The sequence below is a fragment of the Caloenas nicobarica genome, chromosome 2, assembly GCF_036013445.1.
Source record: "Caloenas nicobarica isolate bCalNic1 chromosome 2, bCalNic1.hap1, whole genome shotgun sequence".
Classification (NCBI taxonomy): domain Eukaryota; kingdom Metazoa; phylum Chordata; class Aves; order Columbiformes; family Columbidae; genus Caloenas; species Caloenas nicobarica.
In genome coordinates this window covers 32,869,546-32,887,016 of record NC_088246.1, presented here as the reverse complement: position 1 = coordinate 32,887,016, position 17,471 = coordinate 32,869,546, and the positions used below count along the sequence as shown (strand labels likewise).

The 17,471-nt window shown below is 39.6% G+C and overlaps 1 protein-coding gene across 1 annotated transcript in view; it reads right to left on the bottom strand.

The window, feature by feature from the left end:
- HDAC9 (histone deacetylase 9) overlaps positions 1 to 17,471 on the bottom strand; it is a 280,108-nt gene that overhangs the window by 164,803 nt on the left and 97,834 nt on the right. The gene's annotated exons all lie outside the window — the stretch shown is intronic.

Genomic DNA, 17,471 nt, shown 5'->3' with positions numbered 1-17,471 from the left:
CTATGTTCCCCCTTTCTCTGAAAGCCCAAGTGACTGATGTCAAGATCAAGGGAGTCAATCAATGCAGATACACTCCAGAACCCAGATAGGATATAAATCACCCTTACTCCTAACCACAGTAGACACCGAACTGAAGGACAGAAGTTTACATATTCACTGTCCTTGTGGGGGAGGCTAAATTTCCCAGCCACTTACCTCACAGGAACCCCTCATTCATTAACCAATTGGGGTGCTTAGTATCACTTATCAAATAGGCTAATCAAAGTTTGAGAGAAACCAGCTCTTGACCACTTCTTGCCCTTTGAGCACTCCAGAGCCACCTCCTGCCCCTGGACTTTTATCTAATTAAAGTTAAAGAGGGGAAAATTAATCTGTGGAAGAAAATGAGATAACAGCCACCACAGCAGACCGTCCCAGAGTCTGGTTTGGCTTTTATCTATTGCTACCTGACAATTAACTCTTCAGCGACACAGGAACCCCATTTTATGGGAGCAGGATCTGTCCCTTCACACAACGATGAGCATTGTATTTTCCTTTTTCACTGCTCCATGTTGCCGTTCCTCTACTTGTAATGGGTGTGGGTGAATTAAAAAGGTCATCCTTTACTCTCCCTCTCTCAAGCTTGACTTAGTGCTGTTTTCACTTGCAGAATACGAAAGTGAAAACTGTAATTTATTACAGTACTAGCAATTCAAGATATTTTGCTTGGATCCTGTGCTTGCAATTGGTTACCAACATTCCAGACTTTCTTGCTTTTGTTGGCTACTAGTTTATAACCCTCAATTTCATTCTCTAAATCTGTGTTTAAAAAGACATTTCACGACACAGGGTTGTGGCTTTTTTACCTTGGAAAAAAAGTGTGGCGTGTCCCCTTTGCAGATTCACTGCAATTCTTTTTGTGCTACTTGCGTGCCTGTTTAGTATTCTTTTGTTTTAAATTCTTTCCTTGTTTTTTAAGCCACCTGACTGTAATATTTCTGAAGCCCAAAGGATCTTCTTTTATGATCGCTTGAATTTTTTGACAGCTGAAACTTCAGCCTTGTGAATATCAGGAATAAGTTCACTCCGGTAACGCAGAAGTTGTTAGCCGCACTGCAAATGGAGAGACTGACATTTTATGGGGTACTCGGGGGTGCTGGGCTATGGCTGCGCAGCAGCAAGATCTGCTCCTCCAGCAGCACCTGCCAGCAGAGGGTTGGGGTGCATGGGGCAGCTCCAACGCGCCACCCTCACCCACATCCCAGGTTTTGGTGCACTGAGGGAGCAACTGCAACAAAATTCAGTTTTCTTTCTGAAAGTGATTGATATTTTGAAGGCTGCATTTGTATAGTCTTTAGCAGGAAGCGTTGGATTATAAGGTCTGTGGGGCAGGCACATGTGGCCAAATTTAGAAGTGCTGAGGAAATCCTACTTAGACTCAACACTCAGTGTTGTAACTTGCACCTTGAGTCACTCAAAGGTGAGTAAGTTAAAGTAACCCCACTCAGACTCCTTTCTAGAGAATGAGAACTGTTTTAATTATTACATGTTGGTATCACTCTGGAATGGGACGCTCTTACTGCTTTGGTTTTTGGTGGTGTGTTTCTTCATTTGTGGGGGTTTTGTTTGTTTGTTTGTGGTTTGTTTGGGGTTTTTTTTTTGAGCCTACGAAGCCCATGTGTATCTATAGCACTGTAGCCAGTAGCAGTCATTAAACACCTTACAATTAAATACCTTACAAGGCAAACCTTAGTATTGTCACTAGACAGTTCGTAGCACTGAAAAATGGGCATTCTGCAACATAGCTCATTACTTGCAAATGGAAGTTGTAAAAGATACTAGGGTTCAAACCTTTCAATTTAAATCAAAAAGAAGCTCCAAGCAAGCTTCCAAATCTCTTCCAAACTTTGGGAAAATTTTAGTCCATATCCATGTCTGAACTAGTATCTGGCCTTCCCTTTAGCTACCCGAACTAATCCATCAGACCTACAATTTAGAACTATGACCTGCAGCTGTTTGGTTATGGAGGGGACATTGGTAGGACTTTCAAGGGAGGTAAGTGAGGCAGTGAAAATGAGATTCAGTAATCCCCCTGTATTATAAGGTATTTTGCACAGGGTGGGAAGGAGCTGGGACTTTCACTGCTCCCCCATGCCAGACAGCAGCGGGGGGACAGGGGCGCTCCCAGGGTGCTGGGTGCCCCTGTGGAGGCAGGCAGCAGAGGGGTGTCTGCCAAATCCCTCCTACAGCTCCAGTGCCAGCATTGGGAGCTCACGAGAACCCGGTTAAACTCAGATATCAATTAATACCAGCTGCTTTGTGCTCTGGATGGTGGACAGGACCTACTAGGAACTGGAAAATCTGTAATCGGTAAATACACTAGAGAGAATAATTCTGTGCTGGTAAGGGGATAGGCTGCAAGCTGTAACAGGACTATTCCATCTCTAATTTCTACATTTTTAATTTATATAGGGCACTGAAAACTTAAATTGTAGCAAACTTCAGTCACTATCCACAAGAGACAGATTTGATCCAGTGACCCAAAGGCGAAAGGCTCTGTATTCCATTAGCAACTCCCTACAAATGCAGTCCCTCACAAGGTTTTTATATCAATAACTAAATACCACTAACCTTTACAAGCTATGTGGCAACACCTTCAGTCTCCTGAGTCATTTCTTGAGCAAAGGGAAATTTAAGTTTGTCTTAGAGATAAAAATGGAACTTATTCAACATTTTGGTTCTATGTATTTAGGAATACAATTATTTTTGAAAGAGTGGGACAAGAAAAGCAGGTTGGATTATGACTCGGGGTGTTTAGGAGAAGACATTAGACACCACTCCTACAATGCTTTTCCCACCCTCTCCTGTGACTGATTGCAAGACAAAATTCTTCTCTCCCTCTTACTGGCGATTTTACATCGTCTACTCTATTACCCACTGGAATGTCCTTTGGAATTCCACTCAGAATCCAGAAGTTAAGAGAGTCTTGATCTTGATACTAGTGAAACTAGTAAGTAAGATAAAACTATCTCCACACATATTTTTCTGAGCGTGTACAAAAATGTATACAGGCTAAGAAGATATAATGCTATTTATTGTAATTTCAGTTAAAGGTAAAAATGTGGAAATAACCAAAAATAGGTTACATAAAATAGCAGTTGGAGGTCAGTATTCATGTCAGAGGTGGTCTTGTTCTATTTTTTTTTTTCTTTTTTCCTTTACCTACAAGCCAAACATCACTAAGCCAGAAACCACCAACCAGTACAGTCTCATAGTAACAAGATATTAATAGCCTATGGAAAAATCAACATATAATTTTATATTATGGTACTTACTACAGTCCCTGTATTTTTTTTTTTTTTAAGTTCTGACCTAACTGTAGCATAAGAAAAGGTACTGGAGTGACACGCAAAAATGTGTGCTCATTTTAATTTGTAATATATTCAAAATACTGTTGGTATTTTTTTCATATTATATGTTTTTAAAGAACTCTCACTTCAGTCTTTTATTACAGAAAGCTAGGAATCTTACATACAAATCTTAGTGTTGTTGATAGGTTTGTTTAAACAAAATGCATCCTTTTATACATAGAGAAGTATATAACAATCCTCAATCTACAAAGTGACTTTGAGACTGTGACACATCTACCTCGTGAGGTCTATAGGCCTGTTGTCATCACCATTAGTTACATAGGCTCCTCTCACACATGAGCTCTTTTCTGCTCTTGTTGGTTTTGCATACATAAGTAAATACACAAACGTTCTCTTTAGATAACAGAGAATGCACTTGCATTACTTGCATGCACCTTTGAGGAAGTTACCCACACACAGGCAAGTAGGCATCTTCAAAATAGGTGCCTAAGCACTTCAAAGTCTCACTTAAAATGACTTCACAGAAGTTCCTGTATGTTCTAATGGCCAATGACCTGCAATGGGTTGAAGCATGCTTAATGCCTAACTTGTCCTTCTTTTCTACACATGCTTTATTGTTCCATGCCACAACTTTTACAGTCGTCCCTTCTTGTGCAGATTCCCTTTGGCATCAGTGACTTGGAATTGCTTATTGCTACATTTCCTAACTCTTTTTATTGCTCCTAATCCTCATACATGTGCCACAGATTTTTTTTTTTTTTTAATATATTGATCAATCTCTTGATGTCAAAATGCTAAATCCAGCAACAATAAATGAATTTTCTGGTTAAAAATTTGAAAAGAACTTAATCTGCATTTGACTAGCCTGGTCTCCTTGTAGAAGTAGGCAAAGAGTTTAGCAAGTTTTCAATCAGTGTTTCTCAGCCATTGCCTCTTGGAAGGACTGAAGCTGGTTCAAAAGTGCAAAGCCCTTCCCTGATTTTAGGAGTGTTGAAACAGCAGAAAAAACCATAAGCAGAAGAGAAGGAATACAGACAGAGCTCCTCCGAAAATTCTCCCTCTAGCAATAAAAAGCAACCTTGAAAGGAAGAATCCACTCAGCAGGCAGGATTTAGAGGATAAAATGTTAAACATATAACACCAGTCTCACAGGCAAGCCAAGGGCTGTATTCAGCGTGCAAAGGTAAAGCTTTAGGTCAGAGCAGAAATGTCAGAACTTTCGAAGAATTCTGGATATTCCAAGTGATGCCGTGGAGCCCGAGGTAATGCAGACGGCGACCAGGATTGAATTGCAGGCTTGCTTCTAGGACTCCTTCGGTCTTGAGGATGCTTTGCTGCTGTTTGTATTCTGATCCTAAAACGAGATTAGGCACTTGGGAAAACACTGTGTTAATCTACTCCACAGTGATTCATTCTGGTCATCAGACTGAAGTGAAGTCCTGCTGAAGAGCTTTAAAACTAGGCAACGATATTGGAAGCAGAGCCAAACCGGCAGTGTTGTTTTTAAGGCTGAGGGCTCTGTTCCAAAACTACTGTCTCCCCTTCTTAAGCAGCTTAGTCTTCAAAAGAGGTCCACTTAATACTAAAAATTACCATGACTTGGGGGTCAATAAATCTTTTTTTTTTTAAGTGATAGACCATGAAGTGCCCCATGAATTGATCTACTTCATGTTGCCATGGAGTCTGTCATCTTCTTTTTTTCTACATACCCAAGTATTTCATTCTTCTCCTCCCTTGAAACTTGGAGGATTTGGGTTTCTCCCTCTCCCAAGATAGTTATCGTTGGCCAGTGCATCAAACAACTTCTTCTCGTGAACTCCAGCCACAGAACAAATACACCACCTACCAAACCAAAGGCGCCCTCTTCAAATCACCGTCCCTTTTGGCAGCCAGCTCCTCTCATACCATTATACCCAGAGCAAACTATAAATCTTTTGCCTTGGACACTACTCACTACCTCAAGTGCATAAAACTAGTTATTACAACGATTTTAGTAAAATGATCAACTGCTAGAAAGGGATTGTGCTGTAGGTGTAACAGATTTCACAGAGATAGTTTCACATAGCTCCATCTTATTCTTCAAAATTCAAGGGCTTCCCTCTAGAAAGCTTTAAGCCATTTCTTGTTTTATATCTGCTGATGCTCGTACATTTTGTACTTTGAGGTACTTTTGCTGCCTTTCAAGTTACTTGGGGAAAGATTTTTTTGTTTTTTCTTCCTACTGCCATCTCAGATCCAGCTAACAAGAAATCCTTTGCTACAGGGCAAGAGTGGAACATTGTTAAGTCATAATTTCTTTTCCACCAGCGTGGCAGGTATAACCAAGCTGCTTTCCTCCTAAGGCTCCCAGCCCTGAGAAAGGGAAAAGACCTAGTCCCAAAGGACTGCATTTCTTGGGTCATTATAACTTAGATTAAAGTCCTTTTGTCAGAAGGAGAGAAGTGACTTAAAACTTCTTTTTTATTTCTCTTCCTTCAGAAGCAATGCAAAGTCTCAGGCTGTGTGCTTTTACAATTAGACTGAGCAGGGAGCTTGTCCCTACACAGGTGGCATGTGCATCAACAGGGTATTTTTACTGCAGCGAGTCCCAGATTCAGGTTTGAAGATAACAAGCTGGTTTCTCATCTTGCCTGCTTTTGTATACTCTAGCAAACCTTCCTGGAGATGAGGCTTAGCCACAAATTACTGGAGAGCGTTTTCCTTTCCTAAGCAGTCTTTGGAGGGAGGCTCAAGCATGTTGACTGACAAATTCGAGAAACTGTAGGAAATTGGTGAAAAAGAAGCAATTCACATAAATGTCCTGCCTAAATCAAATATAAGAGCACAAGATTTGCAGAGGAAATCAAAATCTGAAAAAGTAATTACACTTGTTTAGATGAAATACAAGACAGTATTTTTAATAAACAAGCAAAACCTCTGGCTAACATGTTATTTCTCAGCCTTTCTCTCGTTTCATGTTTAAAATTAGATGTATTTTCTCCTCAGATCCATAATCCTCAATAAATTAACCTGTCCAAATAACACATGCACCGGTTAGAACTATATCTTTGATTTCAATTCCATTACTTATGGTTGCAATTTAGGTAGCCTTGATTCCAGCCACTGTTGTTTCTGGGGACTTGGGCACCCTTATACTGCCAAGGAAAATCTCAGTTCTTACATGGATCTAGTGAAGTTGTTGTTTGCAAACAGATAAACGTATCTCTTGTTGTTGACAAATTACTTAAAAACACAATTTTGCAAATATATGGTGCTGTGTCTATGGTGCATCATCACTCTTTTATAGGGACTATGGACTTAACACTGTTGTAAACTATAAGAATTTAGTTGTGAATGGGACAGGTTATATCTGTAAATACAGTTCCCAAACAGTCAACAGAACTACAGGAAATGTTACATTAATTGAACTGTTGCATAGATACAGCAAACCTGACACTATTATGGCAGCATAATTTCTCTTATGACAAACTTGATATAACAATAAAAGTTTATTAGCAGAAATACCTTGCTCACTACTCTAGTGCTAGGGTAAACACTGTACGGACTTCATACTACATGATAGTAAAGGTTTACTACAGTTTAAGAGTAGCTCTTGGCATTAAAACAGAAGAAATAATGCTAAAATAATCGGTTATGATAGAATGTGAAACGTTAACAGAACAGAGCATCCTTTCAAGGTGAGGAGGCTCATCCGCCCTGCCTGCAGGTTCTCTTTGACAGGGGTACAGAAGTATTTGGCTAATGTGACAGAGGATAAGGATGTACCCAACCCATATTGCCACAGTTGTGGGGGATCAGGATTAAAATAGGTGCAAAATAAAGAAGATTTTTAATATTTCAAATTTAAATTACTAAACCAAAAAGTAATTCTTACTTTTGCTTTGACTATGGGTAGTACATTGGTACACTAGTAGGTGATGACCAGATTTTGAAGACTTGTTTGGCCATTTAAAATACTCTTTAAATGAAGTATATCACACTACGTATGTATTACAGTTATAACATATATAGGGCTACTGTGTTATAAATCATTGAGATGAATCTTAACAAAGAAGATGCTGTTGACAGGCTAAAATAAGAGTATCTGAAGGTGCTGTTACTTCACTTCTGTATCCTTATGCCTTGGACATGCAATTTAGTAGCATAAGTGTAACTCTGGAGAAACTGTTTTTCAAGTAACCTGGAGCTTCTGTATTTCTGAAAATCAGGCTTTTAGAAATGTGGGATTCCTTCCACACATCCTTCTGGAAAGTTCATTCTTCTTAATTTAAAAACCACAGCAGCAGTGGCCGCCTTACGGATACGCATGACAGCCCTTCTGTGTCTTTCTTCTCACAGTTTGTCATTTTTGGACTTGAATGGTGTAGCCTGCTCTTGCTTGACTCCTCAGCATGATATTTTTCCCTATGCCCAGTCTTTCCAGAATCACACTATAGAAGCCAATATAGTATCTCTTTTTTGTGGGGGGATAGGGGAGGTAGGAGACAAGGGGAATGTTCTCCACAAATTCCAACTTATTTTTTCTTGGAGTTCCTCTGGTTTAAGTAAAGCTGTCATCAACACTTGCTAAGTTACAACACCCTAAAGACTCGCATAGTGAGTTGTAATACGTGTTTTCTTTAAATCATACAAAGACACATGCGTACGGCTTCTAATGTTTGTGTACATCTTCATGCACACACCTAAATACCTTTGTGTATATACAGAAAATTCATCAAAATGTATAGTGGTGAAGGCAATTCCTGTATAATGTTCTTGTTTAAGTTATTTGGCTGAGAAGAATGTAAATATAGGATTTGGTATCTGGGACTATACGCACATACCTGTTAAGTAAGTGGGAAGTAGTGTCATCTAGTGGTTAGCTCAAAGCTGAATGGGACAGGAGCTGTACATCAGTATATAATAACAACATTTTTAATTCTTGCATTGCTATACAGTGCAACTTAGAGGAAATAATTTTTATTTATTGTATTTCATTGATTCAGCTAGAAAATGGGACAGAGAGGTGGGGAGTAAAGGCAGTTGGAGGACCTTACACTGAAATATCAGAAATATGTAAACTGCTCAGATGGACACTTTTTTTCCTTTTTTTTTTTTTTTTTTTTTTTTTAAGTCCCATCCAATGTTTCCCTCTGACAACGCAGACTTTTCAAGAGCATCTTCATAAACCTTCTGTCCACCCTTTTCCATACAATATGGTTTGAAAAGTACTGTGGCAGGATGCTGGCACACTACCATAACAAAGCGGTAGATTAATTTACTGTTGAAACTTATAGTAACTGAGGTTCATTCAGTTTCCAAATATGTAAGAATAGATAAATCTTTTGATGTGTAGTAATTCCTTAAAAATTATACTAATTTGATTAAAAGTTTGTTCTTATTCTTTCCTCTTCTGACAATATGATTTTTAGAGACTATATTTTCATATAGTCTAAAGTAATTTCTAGTATCACTTCTGGATGCAGGAAAATGTGGACTTGAGCACTTGCTTACAACTCAGGGAAGTTGGTGGTGTTAAGCACATGCTCAAAGCTAAGCGTATGATTAATATCTCTGAGGTTTGGGGTTTATAATATGAATGGAGTACAGTAATCTGTCTATCTGCTCTTAATTTTTTGTCGAAGGACTTAAAGCTGTGATTTTTTTCAGATATTTCTTACATAAAAATAATGGTAGAGTGTTAACATAAAAGCTAATTATCCCTGGATGCAGCATTATTGGTATGATTATTTGTGATGGAATCTTAATTAATTTTACCTATTATAATTTAATCTATTAAAATGAAAGAAATGCAAATCTACTGAAACTGCTGAATGAAGAGCTAACCATATTAGGAAGGAGCAGTTATAAACAGGTCTCTTCCAGCTGCCCTTGCTAAAAGGCAACTCTAAAATAACAGCAATGCATGTCTTAAGTTTCTGCTAACAAAGCTGATTTCTGACCAGAAGGCTAGAGTATTCTTTTTCATCTATTAAGCCCCAAAAGTTGACAGTTCTTCTTCATATCCCTAATATTTCCTTTTCAGCTCACCAAGGCCAAAATGTCATCTTTTCTTGTAAAATAAAAAATCAAAGCCAAATGGTTAAAATGCAAAGTTTTGGTTAAACAAACAGTCAGTATTTGAGTGGTTTTATCTGCAGCCTGCAGAGCAACTAAACAAAGCCAAGATATTGTCCATCTCTTTGACAGACAAAGAGCCTCAGAGGTCCAAAATGACATGCCCCGGGGCTGGCACGTGATTAGAGTAATTAAATTAAATAGCAGGAAACATGTTTTCCATATGCCATTGCCTGGCCACACACAAACTGTAACAGTAAATCTTTTATATTACATTGGTTGATGGAAATGTAGAACCATTCTAAAAATGCATGATGCCCACAAAAATAAAGGGAATATAGTAGCACACTCACCAGGCTCCCTGGCTTTGGTCATTGGCTTGAAATGCCAAACAAGTTCATTCCTTATTTATGTATTATTAAAGGTGCAGCTCAAAATGCCCTGAGCATGTGAACAGTCAGGAAGCATTACTGGGTTTACAATGGAGGGTAGTGCTGATGCTCCTATTCAGAGGAAAAAAATAAAATCCTCCAAGTAAAGTTAAGAGAAATATCTGGAGTATCTTACAAACTCAGATCCTAAAATATTTCTGTCAGTCTTTTTGCAATAGGGCCCTCCAAACATGTATTAAAGGAACTTTTGCTTTAGTTCTGTTTTCCACAGCAATATGGACTCAAATTTCTCAGTTTTCATGACCAGCTGTTAAAAGAAGACAGCCTGTTTATCCATGCCATAATACAGTCAAAAGAACTGCCAGTCAGTGGGATCATCTGTCATCCTTGAATTTACTTGCCATTATGGTAACTAGAACACTTGCTCATCTATTTCTGACTCATCTTTCAGTGTCTGATGATGCCAAATTAAATCCATGGTACTCCTGTTTTGTTATATATATGTTTTTTTTAATAGAGGAAAGGCTTTAAGTAAGTTGGAAGGAGCTATTAATCAATGAGGTCACTGATTTAAATGTCCAGTCCTTGACATTTTTAGGAGATGACAGAGGAACATTTCGTATAGATTATAAATTCTGAAGACAGCAAAATGCTCTTAACATGAAGAGAATTAAGAATTTGGGGAAAACCACCTCACATAAAAACCTGTCCACGAAAGTTTATTTAAATTGTATCTACCGTTTTCTGGTGCAATATATACTGGATAACTTTGTAACCGTTTTAGATATTCCATCTTCATCTATCTTAATAACTAAGTTTAATAACTACAAGGTGTCCTATAAGATGTTTTATGGTGGTTGCTTCACCTCCTCTGCCTCTCCTCACCATTATGTCCCACAGCAGTGCTGGAGTGAGGAGGACACCTCTCCCTCTGCTGCCCCTGCTCCCTGGCTGGTCTTGGTCTCCAACTGCTGTCCCTTCCCTGCCAGGAGCCGACCCTGCCGAGGAGTGGCCAAGCGTGTGTGTTAGGCAGCAGTAACTAAAGGCTTGTGGCCCTTCCTTCTCTGACACCTTCTGATCATCAGAGATGAGGCAAATCTGGAGGGCTTGGCAGAGGGGCTGGTACACCAGGTAAAGTCTGCAGGATGGGCACGGGAGGCAGAATGGGCTGAGGAAGGTTCTGGTGAGGAGCTCTTCACGGAAGAGGAGAAACACTGTGGTAGCTTTGGGCATAACTGTTCTGATTTTGCAAAATATGTTCTTGGAAAGCAGCTCTGCCTTTCACCTTTTGGTGCTTCTCCAGCATAACCCACTTTAGGGACACAAGCTATATGCTGTGAGGAGCCTCTGTCCCTGTGAACCACCATAGCATGTGAAATTTAGTCCAGTAGCTTCTGCCAATGCTAAAAAAAAATTTCAGTTTTTCCATTGGTGATGCCCTTGGTGAATTGCTGAGACCAAAGGACTTGGACGGTTTTGTTTTTCCTGTCAGATTCCTTTTCCTCGTTCCAAAGACCCACTATAAGCCCTGAGGACCTCCTCCAGCACAGCACAGGGATCGGGTATAGCCACAGTACTGACCAGAAATTGTTCATTGCTGGTGCTGTAATAGACGTCTGAGGAGAATGTAATAGCTGAGGAGTGGGTCTGTTTTCGGTAGGGGTCAAGGTGTGATGCAGTATTTTCCAGCTTCTTATTTTGCATAGAGTATCTCTGCTCTCTAGTCAGCTCTATGGCTTGAATCTCCTTGTTTTGTTAGTCTCAAGCTCTTAGTTCAATGGATGAACTTTGTAACACAGAAGAGCAAAATAAACACATATTGGTCCTTCTTGACAAAAGTTACTGCTGCATTTATAGGATTCTGCAGGTTGAACGCAACTAACCCAGTGGGATTGGGTCCCTCCTTTCTAATTTACCAAATCCTTCTCTATCTCTAAATCCTTCACCTGAAAAGATTTTTTTTTCTTTTCAATATTTAGCATACATATTAAAGCAGAAGAAAAAATAGAAATACCAGCACTTCATGAATAATAACTTGCTATGCCTTACTAGCTGAAGTAATCATGCAGAAGAGCAGGTAGACACAGTAGAGCTGATCCTGGTAAGAATATCCAAAGAGCTTCCAAAAACTTTCCTTCTCTAATGGACCTAACCCACTATGAGTACCTGTCTATAACTTAACGTTCTGCTTTTTGCAGTGACACTAAATGTGCAGGTGGCCATGACAGTAGAAAAGATAACCAAATGCTGACTCCTTCTTATCACTGACCAGCTAACTTCACAGTATCCTTTCAGGCTGAAATGATCCACTTAGTCATGGCCTCTAGGACTGGGTACTGAAAACCAAATCTATGAAGGAAACTGCGTTATGAGACTGTCTCTCTGTGGTGACCACCTGCAGCTCACCTTTATGACAGCAGCTTCACAAACACTGTGCTTCCGCAGGTACAGCATCCCACCAGACTGAGCCCACTGCCTCTTCTCTGACTGAATGTGTTTTATGCCAACTGATTTCACAGCCTGAAAGCATCTCAGTGGTCAACAGCTGTGGGAACCGCTTGCCAATGAAACAGGGAAAGGCTCAAGAGCGCAGCTACTGGATCACTCCACAGAACTGGACCCAGATGGTGCTGGAAACAAGCGTGGGCTTCAGCGTGTCAACTGCAAAGCACCTCCTGGTCAGCTTACCCCTGACATAGCTTCTTACCAAAGTACAGATTCTTGCACAAAAGCAGACCTTGAAAATGACTCAAAGCACATTAACTCAGTTTCTTGTTTCATTAAAAGCTGGAGGGAAAGGGCCAGAGAGGTTGAAAGGAAGGATTACTACTTTTACAGGAGAGAAAAAGCAACTGTAAGAATGACATATAATAGTCACTAACTTGAAAGCAGTTGATTATAATAATCCAGCTTCTCGGAGAAGACTTTGGAAAATGAGCAGCGTGCTTTGTTAGTGTGCTGTCCACCAACATGGATAAGTAACAGCCCCCCTGCTCATTCGCAGTCTCTTGCTATAGGAATGAACCTTGCTCCTGCCTCTCTCTTTTTTTTTTGCCTGTGTTTCTTCTCAGAGCCTGCCTGAGAAGGGATGGAGATTCTTATGAAAAAGTTTGCTCGCATAGCTCAAAGAGTAATGCTGCACGTATTTTAACTGAAATCATTAGCATCTTCAGCAAAGCCTATTTACATGCAGAAACGGCCAAACCGGAGCTATTCAAGTGAGGTGTCCCTGGGCTGAGCCCACAGTGATGGCACCTCTATTCATTTTTATTCTTCTGCTAGAAACACTAACAAAGAAGATTGAAACTCTCTGTATAAAGTCAGTAGCTTCAGAAAACTAAAATCTATGCAGAAACTAATGGGAAACCATGACAAAAGACATATACGAATGTAGGAAAATGGTGAGAACCAGAAAGTTTCTGAAAAAAAAAAAGGAAGATAGCAAGGGATGTGCTGTTGGGCTTGGGGGACTTTGATGCCATAAGGCAAGATGTCAAAATGGGTGAGAAATGAGGGAAACCTGATCACCACCTGCCCCTGTGTGGAGTTAGGTAGCTGAGTGATGGAGCCATGTTCTCCGATGTGCAGTCACACTTCAACTTGTATTTTCAGTAGAGGAAGATCTAGGAGAGCAAGCCTTACAAGCAATTGGTCTTGGTAGCTATCCCTCTGTGCACGGGGCAGAGCATTTCCCAATTTCTGGCCTGTGCTCCATTTGGGTCTGTTCAATAACAGAGATCGGCTTTAAAAATCTGCAAGCTGCCACTTAAAAACTATCACAGTTCCCTTCTTGATGGGGGCAAAAGAAAAAGACTAAGGAAAAGTGTTGGAGACTGGATCCTCCAGACTTCACTAGCTGCTTTATAGAGAACCTGAGCAAAGCCTCCTTAAGCCCTTGCCATTGCTGCGTTGCTGCCATGTCATAGCTGTAATTTTCACAAGACCCTTTGTTGAGGAAATGCAGTATGAACAGAAAGACCTCCTTGGTCTCCTGGGGCTCAAGAGGTCACAGGCCAGAACATGAGAGGAGACAGATTGTGCACTGCTTTCTGCATTAGAGCACCTATGTCCCAAAGGCATTCGGGCTGGGCTGCTCTTCCAGGGCATTAAACAAGAGCTTTATAAAGCTTTAGCCAGCACTATACTGCAGTGTGCATTTATTCAGTCTCATATATTAAGGGAAGGAGGAAAATAAAAGCTTGCATGTCTGACAGAGAGAGACTGATTCAGAGGACAAAGCAGGATCCTTCCAAAAATGAAGCATTTAAAGAAGCAGCTTTCCAAGAACACATAATCCTTTTCAATGACAATAATAATAAAACCCCATGCTGTCTGATATAGGAAACAATAAATTGCAAAATGGTATGAAAGTAATATAATCTGACTGTCAAAATGTGAATTGATAATTACTGGGATCTGGACTTAAAGACTTTGGATTCACGCTAGTTAGGTACCCCTTCATTAACTAATTCTGCCAGGTGGTGTCTCAGTGGTCTCCTTACATGCTGCGTTTTCTAACAAAAGGGGGAGCAGGAACAGAAGTATCAAGGTGCTGCCACCATGAGTATCTGCAGGAGAAAAAGCAGCATAAACTTGTTGGACTCGATGATCTTGAGGGTCTCTTCCAACCAAAATGATTGTATAAAAAATTTTGGATCAAAAAAGAAAAGCACTCTCAATATTATTCTGTGCAGATATCTGTGAAATGCTATTTTGCAATACAACATGGTTGGTTGGAGAATTCAGTTCTTGTTTTAATTTTGTGCTAAGTCTTATTGCCTTCTGTAGCTGAAAGTTTAGAATAGGAGAGACACACAAAAATAATAATCCCCTTGGCAATTATTAAGAAAGTAGACTTGAAATAATTTCTGAAAAAGTGGATCATTTGCAAAGCCAACTGGGAAAGAAAAATGACTTCTGACTATTCTAATTATTATGCACTTTCACACAGAAGTGGCACTAAAAAACCAAAACAAAACAAAACAAAAACCACCCAAAACAGAACACCGGAGAATTATTCTTCCTGTAGCATTTGATAGAAAACTACATTTTTAAAGACTACAGTTAAAAACTTGATACAGATGGACAAGACCTTAAGAGTAAAGGCTACAGAAAGCTGGCTAAATATTTAGATGGAGCTGCTTCTCATCTAGATGGATGACTAATTTTCACAAAACAAATCCAGTACATTGCCCTCCACCCCCATCATCTCCCTCCATCCAGACAGTTTATGGCTCAAGTTTGATCCCAGAAATCGTAGTGTCAGCTTGTGTTACGCAGGATCTCTGTACTCACAGGCTTGAGGAAGGGCAGAACAGCACAAGGTTAGTTCCTCTCTTACTGGCTTAAGGAGTTAATGGAGACAACTAAGGTAGCCTAAAAAAGATGAATTGAGCTAGGATATATAGGACAGCAGGTACAACATCATTTGAGGGAAGGAGGAGAGGAGGTGGATGTTATCTTGGGAAGTCCGGCATTGTTAAAAACTTACTTTTGCATTTCTCCTGCCCTTCACAGCTCTTCTCAAGGCCAAATATGTCGTAACGTGCTACCGCCTTGGAAGGATCAAGTGTGCAGAAGGGTACTTCTAACAGCATATCCTCCACCCACCCACCCTTGTGTTTCAGAGCTATGTTGAGTCAATACAATCACTTCGAGGCAGCTATGGAAATGTGAAGTAAAACAAATGTCACAAGGGCTCCGCAGCCAGATTCAAAACATCTCAATCAGCTAATTCAAGCACTGAATTGCAAGTAAGTACCTGGTCCATCAAACCCGTCTAGCTACTAAGACCCCTGTGTAGTCACCACAGAAAATTACACATTGCTGAAGAATGATTTCAAGTTACTAAGCTCGTACCCTTCTGACTTTCAGCTGCCGATGAAGTAACCCTTGGGGTCTCCAACAGCTGTACGTGCCCACAGGTAGCTGGGGAAGTTATCCTGTATGGGCTAGATGAGTTATGGGGCCAGAATCAAACTAAGCAGGAGGAATGTGACACGAGCTCAGCAAATGGAGACCAGAAACCAAGACACTCGTAAAGGATGCCCCTTCCCAGTCCTGCTTGTGGACATGGGTGTGTGAGCATGGCCAAGAAACCCAGCCTTTCTGCTGGCTTTGCAGTTTGAGCTAATTGTATTTTTTGCCTTTAAATCTAATTCCAAATTAGGCTAAACTAGAACAGAAAAAAAAAAAACCAAACAAACGAAACAAAACACAAAACAAATGCAAAGCACAAAATCTACCAAATTCAAAGTACAGTGTCTAACAAATACAGTGGTACAATTCCACAAAAATCACTGGGATTATTGCTCTAGTGCAGAGAGGATAACTTTATCCAGGATGCTCTTCTTCTGTTTGCCTGAGCAGCAATTCAGTATATGATGTTCTAAGCTATATTCCTCCACTGAGAAACGAGGTATAGAAGCCTCACTACCACCCAGATGATGGGAACTGCATAAGGAAATCAGAAACTAAACAAATAAATGAAAAGCAAACAAACATCTCTTAAGTGGATAAGTAGGACATGCTGCTAGTGGGACAGAATACAACAAGGAAATTAACTCAGCTAATTTTGGCTGCAAATTGTGAAGTGTTCATAAGGGGGAGAAATAAGTACACATTTTTAGATTGGTGCTTGGGACTAATGTTTATAGATTTTTACCTCAGAATGCCAGTGAAGATAAAAACAGGGTATAGTTGGTTGAAGTAACATGTATGAAGTCTTAGTGATCCTGATGATAATGAAAATGGAATGAAGATAGTGCATGAATGAGTTGCTGAAAAGAAAGAATGAGCGGTTGTGATAGTGTCTGGAGTGCTTCTGCTTTGCTGAGGCATTCAGCTTTTAAGCCAATTTTGTTAATGCCAGAGGATGAAAAAAAGGCTAATGGTACAGTATCTACATTCCAGTAATACGTGTCCGTCTTAAGTAGATGAATATTATGAAGTATTTTTGCTCATTTAGTACGAATTACTTCTTAATTGGCTTTATTTTTTGGACAACAGGACAGAATAAGCATCTATGGTTCAAAACAAAAAACAACACAATTCCTAGAAAAGTCTAGGTGTAGCCTCTAAAACAAGAATGTCGTAAACTTAAAACATTTAAGGCTGGTCCTCTTATTCCAACATAAGTATTTAAACAAAAGGCATCTCAATAAAATCCATACTGAAAGCATGATTTAGACACAAGATTCTAAATCCATAATAAACAATAGGGCAAGCAGTATACTATTAATGCTAGTTTTAAGGTTTCCTAAGCTAAACCTTGACTTTTTGACCTGTTTTTTTGAGGTTTATTATTGAGAAAACATTACTTCATTGGTATATCAGTGAAAATAATTAAATTTGATTTACGCAAGTATTTATTCTTACATGGTTTTGAAAACATTTTATTTTAGTTAAAATTATATCAAAATCAATGCTGTTAGGAGCTTTTGCAATTTAAATAAACAGTTAGGAGAGAGAGAATGTAATGACTTTCTGAACTCTTTTGGGAATAATAATTCATGTACTTCAGCAACAGAGGTAGGTTTGCATTACAAACTATTTCTCTCTGTAGATCTGAAGTGAAGTTCAGGAAATGTCACAAAGCAGTAAAACATTTAACATCTTCATGGAAGCACTTAGGTGTTTCTCTAAAGCAGGACTTCACCATCCCACAAAATTG